The sequence below is a fragment of the Carlito syrichta genome, unplaced genomic scaffold (genome assembly GCF_000164805.1).
Source record: "Carlito syrichta isolate Samal-C Ts95f unplaced genomic scaffold, Tarsius_syrichta-2.0.1 Scaffold68291, whole genome shotgun sequence".
NCBI classification, from domain to species: Eukaryota; Metazoa; Chordata; class Mammalia; order Primates; family Tarsiidae; genus Carlito; species Carlito syrichta.
Genome location: NW_007012387.1, coordinates 1 through 10,759, shown reverse-complemented (window position 1 = coordinate 10,759; position 10,759 = coordinate 1). Strand labels below are relative to the sequence as shown.

The 10,759-nt window shown below is 39.2% G+C and overlaps 1 pseudogene; it reads left to right on the top strand.

Annotated features, from left to right (window-relative positions):
• The first annotated feature begins 1,617 nt into the window (after positions 1 to 1,617).
• On the top strand, positions 1,618 to 1,907 carry LOC110594983 (annotated as a pseudogene).
• The last annotated feature ends 8,852 nt before the right edge of the window (positions 1,908 to 10,759 follow it).

The following is a 10,759-nucleotide window of genomic DNA, read 5'->3' as shown; positions in this document are numbered from 1 at the left end:
TTCTGAACAGAGGGTGACTTTGCTCCTCAGAAAGCTATGGCAATGTCTGGATGCATTTTTGGTTGTCACAAGTGGAGGAGGAATGCTACTGGCATCTAGTGGGTAGGAGTCAGGGATGCTGCTAAACATCTTATAATGTACAGGACAGCTCCCGAAACATAGCATTATCTGACCCCAAATGTCGAGAAACCCTGTTTTAGATAACCTATTTGAGGAACTGATTATTTACTATTTTCTGATAGTTTACCATGTAAGCTAATTGCATGAGAATCCAATTTCTTGTGTTTGGGAAAGAAATGAATTATAGATTTCATGTTGTCCTTTAAATCTGTGGGAGAGCAAGCTGTCCCATAATAAGATTTTACTACAGTAAACTTTGTTGCAATCCATAAAGACTAACCAATTGATACCATGTGTGTGGGGGGTTTTGTTTTGTTTTGTTTTGTTTTGAGGAGAAGGTGGAATAGGTCAGAAATAGTGTATGGAGAAGCAATTTAGGGTTTCAAAATTTGTTTTTGATAAGTCATTGGCTTTGAATGATAAACCTACTGATAATTTTGATTTGATTATCTTAACATTTCCTGGGCTCATGAGAGATTGGGATAAAATTACTGTGAAGTCTGAAATTAGTAAAAAGTATTCACTGGAAAAAAAAAAAAAGAAATTGTAGAGGACACAAACAAATGGAGAAACATTCCATGCTCACGGACTAGAAGACTCAATATTGTTAAAATGATCATGTTACCCATAGTAGTTTGCAGATTCAACACTATCCCTATCAAACCACCAACATAATTTTTTATGCCTTTTTAAAATTTTTCAGGATTAGAAAAAAATTCTAAAATTCATATGGAAACTAAAAAGAACCAGAATAGCCAAAGCAATCCTAAAGAAAAAGAACAAAGTTGGAGGTATCACAATACGTGACTGCAAATCATGCAACAAGGTTGTAGTCACCAAAACGGCATGGTACTGGCACAAGAGCAGATACATGGACCAATGGAAAGAATAGAGAACCTAGAAATAAACTCAAATACCTACAACTAACTGAGCTTTGACAAAACAGACAAAAGCACACACTGGGGAAAGGACACTCTCTTCAACAAATGGAACTTGGAAAACTGGATAGCTACATGCAGATAAAATGAAACCTGATCCTTATCTCTCTCCATATGCAAAAATTAACTCAAGATGAATTAAAGATTTAAATGTTAGACTTGAAACCATAAAAATTCTAGAAGAAAATCTAGGAAAAACTCTTCTGGACATCAGCCTAGGCAAATAATTTATGGCTAAAACCCCAAAAGCAAATGCAATATAAATACAAATAAATAAGAGGGACTTAATTAAATTAAAAGGCTTCTGCACTGCAAAAGAAATAATTGATAGAGCAAATAGGCAACCTACAGAATACTTTATACATGTGACAAACAGTATGATATGCCCAGGTTATGAAACCTTACCGAGTTGTTTGTACAGTGCTGCCAGTGTAAGCGCACGGTGGCAAGTTTGCGAACCTAATTGTCAGACCTCGCAAGGCCATCCCAAATTCTTAGTAGAATCCTCATTTTAACAAACCATACTTATTGAACTGAGTATAGTGACAAGTCTGCAAGAATGTGTCTCAACCAGGACTCTAAGAAGTCCTTAGTTATACCAGTGAAGGAGAAGAAACTCATGGATGTCAAACCAGGGGAGCTTCCAAGCTGGATATTGATGCGGGAGTTCACCCCTAACAGCATCTTGGAGCATTTCAAAGAGGTTACCACCGCTACTACAACAACTACATCAACATAAAGAAAAGGATCATCTCTGGGGTTTCTATGGCGTTGGCAGCTTACGTGCTTTTCAGCTACTGCTTTTCCTGCAAGGAACTCAAACATGAGCAGCTATACAGGTACCACTGAAGAGGGTTCACTCTGCTCTCCTGACAATTACCTCCTTGGTCCGACACCCTTCCATGAGGAACTTGACCATTGCTGAATCCTTTCATACCCTAATGAGAACACCCTAATAAAAGATGGCTGATACCTGTAAAAAAAAAAATGTCTCATGTTAGCATCTGGATTAAACTTAAAAGCAAACAGTTTCCTGATAAGTTCTTATTTCCCCTGGACAAAACTGTATAACTGGGCACAAACAATTTGTCTGAAAAAAATTCTCCCTCAAGCATCTTTTACCACAAGACTCAGAAGTTCAATTAAATAAGATTACAGTACAATATTGTTTTTAAAAAATTCAGAAAAAACTGAAAGGAAATATTTCAAATGTTAAAGAAACTAAATGATTACTATGAGACTGTGAGTTTAAAATCTTCTTTCTTGTATTTTTTTACCTTCTGGAATGAGGATGTATTATTTTCAATGAAAAAAACCTGTAGTCAAGTATGGTGCCTCGTGCCTGTAATTCCAGCACTTTGGGAGGCCAAGGCAGGAGAATTGCTTGAACTCAGTAGTTCAAGACTTGCCTAGACAACATAGCAAGACCTCATCTCCATTCAAAAATAGAAAATAAAAAAACCTGGTGTAGTGGCACGTACCTATAATATCAGCTACTCAGGAGGCTTAGGTGAAAGGGTCACCTGAGCCCAGGAGTTCAAGGCTGTGGTGAGCTGTTATTGTGCCACTGCACCCCAGCCTGGGTGACAGAGACTCAACACTTACCCTCAAAAAAGAAAGAAAGAAAAAACTATAGATAAAAAATGTGGTACATATACACGATGGAATATTATGCAGCGATAAAGGAGGACAAACATATGGACTTTGCAGCAAGTTAAATGGATTTAGAGTCTATTGTACTCAGGGATCTATCCCAGAAACAATGAACAGAGTACCACATGTTCTCACTCATAAGTGGACCCTGAACATTTTCCATAATACTATAACAAAGGGATTGACAATAGTGGGAGACTGCCAGGGTGGGGGAGGAGACATAACATCAATAAGGGTACCTGATCTCAAACCAAAAAAAGTGGGAACCAAAGGGAGTCCCAAACTTTACCAGTATGATGACCACATGTATACCTAATCCTGAATTATACCCCACATCTTTAAAATAAAATAAAATAACTATAGATAAAGGAAAATTGATGACAATGCTATTACTCAGCAAAAAGGGCATACAAAGCAGTGGAACAACAGAAAACCAAAATCAATTACGATTTTAATCAAACAGCTAAACTAGAAAGCACAAATATTATTCCAAGGATAGTATTAGCTAAAACAATGTAAACACTAACATTTTTAGGTTTAAAATTCTTAAATTTTAACAACAGACAATAAGGTAAGAGGTCTCAATACCTTTCTGCAGTGACCTCCAACCTGAGGCAAACGGTAAGAGCACATTCTGATGACCTTCAAGGTCGGTGGCCTTCCAGGTAATTGTTCTTTGGTTAGAGAGCCAGGGCAGAGGATAGAATCCCTGTCTCTTTCCTTGTACCTATCATGGATGGCCTGCTTGTACTTCCTAGTGACTAGCCTGGTTTGATACTTGAAAATGGAGGCAGGATCAAACTTTTAGCAGCATATCTACATAGGCCCCATCTCTAGCAATTAACAGGCCACCTTCAGACAACTGAAGAGAAAAGCAGAAATCTACATATCTTGTCTGCTCTGAACAGTTCCACATGCTCATTCCCTACCTGCCAGCACTGGGCAACAAAAAGAAATTAAGTTAAAGAGCCTTCCTCGGTAGCCTCTCGTGCATTCCACCTCCTTGAAGGATTCCTTGGAGTTCCCTGGATGCGCTGCTCTGGACTCTGGAAATCTTTCTAGACTCCTCCCGTGACTTCCTCAACTGTCAGAGTCTTGAATCTTCACTTTGATGTACTTCTTACCTCCTGCCCAGCCCTGAGGAACTGGTCTTTTTCCAGACCATGCTTTCACTCCAGAGATGTCCTGCTGGCCGCTGCCCATAGCCACTCTCCCATGGATTCCAGTTCCTCAAGTACATTCTCCAAGTCCTCAAGAGCACTTAGAATGTAGCAAATTATCTTATTTTTTGCTCGCTACCATCAAATTTGTTCTAGTTAGTAATCCTGTATATGCTGCCTATTCCACGTCAAGTTTTTTTACACATTAAATTTTCTAAATATGTGTCCTCTGGATTTGATCTGATTTTCCCACCTTTGCATTCTGCTTTGGTGTTTTCCTTTTCCGGGAAGTCTTTCACAATTTGTTCATTCTGAGTGTGTTTCTACAGCACTTAAAAATCAAAACACACATTTGCTTTCTCAATACATTATAAACTCCTCAAGAGCTGGAATAGTATCTCGTACCTTTGTTTTTCTTGTTTGTTTTTTCCCGAGTTGGAGTCTCACTCTGTTGTCCAGGCTGGAGTGCAGTGGCACACTCACGGCCACCACAGCCTCAACCTGCTGGGCTCAGGTGATCCTTCCGCCTCAGCCTTCCAAGTAGCTGGAACTACAGGCAGTACTGCCACACCCAGCTGAATTTTTGATTTATTGTAGAGACGAGGTCTCACCAAGTTGCCCAGGCTGGTCTCGAACCCCCGGGGCTCAAGCAGTCCTCTCGTCTCGGCCTCCCAAAGTGCTGGGATTGTAGGCTTGAGCCACCATGCCTGGTCCTTGTACTTTTCTTATGCGCACCTGTAATTCCAGCACTTTTGGGTGCTGGGTTAGAAGGACCACTTGAGGCACAAGTTCAAGATTAGTCTGGGCAACATAGCAAGATCTTGTCTCTACAAAAAAAAAAAGAATTAGTCAGTTGTGGTGGTGCATGCTTATAGTCTTATTAATAGCTACTTAGGAGGCTGAAGCAGGAGGATTGCTTGAGCCCAGGAGTTAGAGGCTTCAGTGAACTATATTCACACCACTGCATTGCTGCCTGGGCAACAGAGTGAGACCCTATCTCTTAAAAAACTAAAGTATCAGCAACAGCAACAAGTAATATTTCTCTGGCTCTGCATTAGTTACAACTCCCCTCCCCCAAACTGTGGAAACTCTGACTTCTTCCAAACTCTTCCCCATCTAGTTCAGGGAGGCCCCAGGAGTAGCTCAAATCTGCCTTCAAATACACTTCTCTGGACCATTCTGAGGGTAGTCATTTTCCCCAGCTGGTGTTTCATGAATGTCTTTTTCTCAGAGCCATGTACCATACTCCTTTCCTTCCTCTTACACTCTGGTTACATAAAATCTGCCACTTCCATGCTCTATACGCAATGTTCTCTGAGAGCCAGTTCTTCAGTTTGGTTCTGGTCTAGTCCAAGCAACAGCAAGGCCTCACTTCTCCAACACCAGTCCCTCGTCTTTACCCTAGTTTATGTGTGAAGATTCACTTTTCCTTAGAATAAGTTCTTTCTTAGAAGGATACTTGAGTCATCCTCTTCATGGACTAACCTGCAAACCAAACATGCTAAAACATATCTTAAGCATTTAAGATGGAGTTAAGAGTTCATCATCTCCAAGAGGTTCTTCCAGAATTCATCCCCCTCCCCCATCACTACCAGTTAGACAACGTACAATTGCATCTCTTCTTTGTACGATGCTACTCTGAGAACACCCTAAATGTGGCTTTTATCCTATCATATGGTAATTATCTTTTTTACATACACTGTTCCCCATCTAAACGCTGTGCTTTTTGAGAGAATCTTGTCTTGTGCATCTTTGAATTCTGAGCATCTAGCTTAGTTCTTGGCAGTTGGTAGGTTCTGCAGAGTCTCAAGCTGAGCCCACAATGTGTTTATATGCACCACAATAGATGTTGTTCAAATAATATAACAGTTTAATTAATGGCAGTTTTATGTTTGATTAAAATTCCTTTAAGATTTTTGTCAAATCAATGTATTTAGTATCTGACGAGTACCTGTGTATCCCAAGTACTGCCTTACCCCCTAGATATATGGAGATGAATAAGACATGCCCAGAAAAGGTCCCAGAAACTTCCCTGGGTCTCCCTCCTTCCATTTCTCCATTCTTTCCTTCCATTCTTCCTGTATGTATAATTTTTTTACTGAGCCTGAATTGTGTCTAACGGAATAAGTAAATGTCAAGAGACTGATTCTAGTCCACTACACTCAGTGAAACAATAGAAGTGTGTTTCACATATACAGACAGCACCAAGGAAAACGTAATAGAGTTCCTAGGGTGATCTGGGGCATCCTGGAGGAGGTGACTTCTGAGTGAGTTGTGAAGCATGAAAAGACACCCGGCATGCTCAGGTCACTGAAAGGCATTCCAAGAGAAGAAAGAGAATGCGCAAAGGCCTAGAGTTGTGATATAGCACCGTGTGTTCTAGAAACAATAAGCATAAAGTTCAGCAGGATGAAGATGGAGATGGTGGTGAGATGTAAAACTGGAGTAGAAGGCGATATTTTAAGGGCCGAGAAATTTTAGGTTTGAGCAACTTTTTAGTTAAGAGAATGGTAGATTCTCTAATATAGGTGGTTGTATTCATAATCCAAACATGATGCTATATATTGCAACTTTACAAGGTTCTGGATCATCTAGCTATATTTTAGTCTTTACTGTATATTCCGGGTCATCTAGCTATATTTTAGTCTTTACTGTATAGATGGATAATAATAATAATAAAAAGATGCTCCTTGGAGGCTATAGTCTTACCAAGCAGTCTACAGACTGGGACAAAGTAAAATTGTGAAGGTGGTAGCATAATCTTGATATAGGACAGAAGGGATGATTAGAAAAAGGGGATTAGAAAGAGACAACTTGATTTTTGTCTTAAGAAAATTAGAAACTTTCTAATGTTCTATTGTTTACAGTAAAGAAATGACCCCCTATCTAGACAACAAGTAATTATTATCTTTGAGCTTTGTCATATAGTCAGGAGACAAATTTATTTTTTCTTTGTAATAAATACATTTATTTTCTTATTCTCTTCTAAGGACATGAGCCAGTGCTAAATCCTTAGTTAACAGCTATTTTCCACTTTTTTGGTACATTTAAGATATTCAATTTGCTTTGGAGATTGTTTATTGTTTGTTTGTTTAGCAGATATAAGGACTCACTGTTTTATCCAGGCTGGTCTCAAATTCCTGGGCTCAAGTAATCTGCCTGCCCAGCTGAAGTGCTGGGATTACAGGTGTGAGCCACTGTGCCCAGCTTGTTTACTGTTTTTTTTTGCTTTGCTTTGTTTTGTTTCTTTGAGTTTGAGTCTCACTCTGTCGCCCAGGCTGGAGTGCAGTGGCATGCTCACAGCCACTGCAGCCTCAACCTACTGGGCTCAGGCAATTCTGCCTCAACCTTCCAAGTAGCTGGAACTATAGGGATGTGCTACCACACCCGGCTAATTTTTTGATTTATTGCAGAGACGAGGTCTCACCAAGTTGGCCAGGCTGGTCTCAAACCCCTGAGCTCAGGCAATCCTCTCGCCTTGGCCTCCCAAAGTGCTGGGATTACAGGTTGAGCCACCCCACCCGGCCTTGTTTATTGTTTATATAAAATGAGTCACTAGCCCGGAACAGTGGCTCATGCCTGATCAGAGGAGATGGGCAGAGAGGAACAAAATAAAAGGCTTTGCCAGAATGGGGGTCATAGGGCAGAGGAGTGGTTGCAGTTCCCAGGCACATGTATATTACATATAGTATATTACTCTATGTTGCCCCTCTATGTGTCAACTCAATGAAATAATTGAGTTTATGGAGCAAGAAGGGACTTTGGACATTATTTAATTCATTTATAAAGAAAATGTCATGGGACTAGATGTAATGGCTCACACCTGTAATCCCACCATTTTGGGAGGCCGACACAGGAGGATTGATTAAGGCCGGGAGTTTGAGAACATTCTTGGTAACATAGTGAGACTCCACCTCTACAAAAAAAAAAATTAATTAGCTGGGTGCGGTGACCTGTGCCTGTAGTCTCAGTTACTTGGGAGGCTGAGGCAAAAATAGATAGATAGATAGATAGATAGATAGATAGATAGATAGATAGATAGATAGATAGATAGATAAAATTATAATTATAAACATTCAGAGTTTTATATTTTTACCCTAAATGATACAAAAGGAGCTGATAACCAGGAGAATACATTGAGTATTTTTGCTACCCCTTATTTATGAACTGAGAATCCATCTTACTAGCATTCTCAAAGCAAAAATGTTCTCCAACTAGGGAGAAAAAGAATAGACCAGTATTTCCCCCATTTTTTTCACATGATGGCATAAAAGAGAATGATAATTTGTAAAGCACTATAGTAAGCATGCAGGGGTACTGTCAATTGTAGGTAACTGGCCTGAGGTTGAGACAATCAGTATCTTGACCCACCTGTAACCCTATGTCACACATCAACTGATGCGCTTGGGAATAAACTGTGTATTGAATTTTACTCTGCGTTTGAAAGCCAACATGTTTTGACACGAGTAAGATAGCTGGAGATAATGGCCTAATGAACTCTATGAGTTCTTATATGTGTGTATGCTTGATGTTGTAGCTAGTAACATAATGGATTAAGTATGGCTACATCCAAAAAAAATAGTGCATATTTTATATGGTGAAGCCTGAACTCTGACTTTCAGTTTTTCATGACCACTTGAGTTTTTGAGAGAATCTGTAAGGATATTGGATCCTGGGCTCTAGATCTTTGGACACAACAAATCTTGGAGAAGGGGGTATGTGAGACATGAAGATTCAAGCAGGGAAATATTTTTACTGGTATCTAATATTCTATAGTATTTTAAAAATTATTCCTATATTTTCATGTAATACTTGTTCTCTACTTTTTTCTCTTTAGGGCTAAGGGAATTCTTTTGGTCTATAATGAGAGGTATATTATCTTCTTTAAAAAATTCCATTAATGTTTGGCATATACATATATATGTAATATTTGTAAGTTTTGAATCATAATAAAAAACTAACACTATGAAACTATCACAACTTAAGAGTTTTAAGTTAGTTTGTCTGTGTTAGGTAGTGTCAAGCGTGGTCATGAACTTACATGTTCTCATCTTAAGTCCAGTGCTCTTTCTAGTAAATATCTTTATCTTGATACATATTATCCCTTATTTTTAAATGCGTATTATTATTAACAAAACAAATTGAAATTAGTGACAACTTCAAATGGTGAGGATGTGGAGAAAAATGGATCACTCATATATTGCTTGTGGGAATATAAAATGGTAGAACCGCCAGGTGTGGTGGCTCATGCCTATAATCCCACACTTTGGGAGGCAGAGGTGAGAGAATTGCCTGAGTTCAGGGATTTGAGACCAGCCTGGGCAACGTGGCGTGACCTCGTATCCATGATACATCAAAAAATTAGCCGGGCAGGGTGGCACACGCCTGTAGTTCCAGCTACTTCGAAGGCTGAGGCGGAAGGATTGCCTGAGCCCAGCAGGTCAAGGCTGCGGTGGCCATGAGTGGACCACTGCACTCCTGCCTGGGTGACAGAGTGAGAATCTGACTCAAAACAACTAAATAAATGAATAAATAAATAAATAAAATGGTAGAACAACTCTGGAAAATAGTTTGACAGTTTCTTTAAAAACCTGCAAGTATCAGATGACCCAGCAATTACACTCCTGGGCATTTATTCCAGAGAAGTGAAAATGTACTGTAAAACCTGTGTATAAATGTTTATAGCACCTTTATTTGTCCTTATCAACCTAGACGTCCTTTAATAAGTGAATGGTTAAACAAACTATGGCACATACATAATATAGAATACTAGTCAACAATGAAATGGAAGGAACTATTGATATATAGTATCATACTCTGTATACATTACTATAACAAAATAACATAAACTGGGCAGCTTATAAAGGTCAGAAATTTATTTCTCATAGTAAGGCTAAGTCCAAGATCAATGTACTTGCAGATTCAGTGTCTAGTGAGGGCCCAATTCCTGGTTTACAGAATAGCACCTTCTAGCTAGTTCCTCACATGGTGGAGAGGACAAGACAGCTTTCTAGAGCCTCCTTTACAAGGGCATTAATCCAATTAATGAGGGCTCTGTTGGGAGCCAGCCGTGGGGGCCTGCCTGAGCATTAGGGATCCAGGCAGGCTGCAGACCTTGAGACCACCAGGCTGGTTCAGGAGCTGAAGGCCCATTCCCTCCTCCTTTCTTTGTTGTTTAGCGTTACCCACTGGCAGGGACTTTTATGATCTAAGCATGAAGTTCTGAGAATATGACAGGCATGGCTGACTCTAGAGATTCAATGTTCCCGTTTCTCACAGACTGTGGTTTCGACTTTAAACTTAACACAGTTCAAACTCAGATCACATTTGGGAGGCTTATATGTGATACAAGCTTCTTTATAAGATTTCAAAATATATTTGTAGAATTAGTATATACATTTAGAGAGCTGTTTCCAGCTTTAGATGGTTATCTAGGGTTACCAGAAATGGCCTAGCACGAACTTTGGGCTGGGCCACATTCCTAAGGGCCCAGTGTCCATTTTGGGCTGGGCTGCATTCTTTTAATACAGCTCTTTAGTTACAATTAGTGTAAGTTTTTTCTACTTATAATAGAAACTGAATTTATTTTATTCATAGAAAGTATTGTAGAATAGGTCATGCTACGTGAGGGAGTTATGTTAGTTCAAGCATGATCAAACATGATACTTTAAGGTTTTAATAAGAATACAGCTAACTAGGAATTTCTTTGTTCCCACTTTCTACTAATTGCAGTTTTGGCTTTAGTACAATTACAGTTTGTATTGGGGTTTTATTTTAGAAGATTTATTGCTGACGATCAGCCTTATATACCAGGATTAGGAATTAGAAACTTTTATAGAAATTAAGATAGATACATAGGATTTTAGAATAGCCATTTTGTAAGAGATC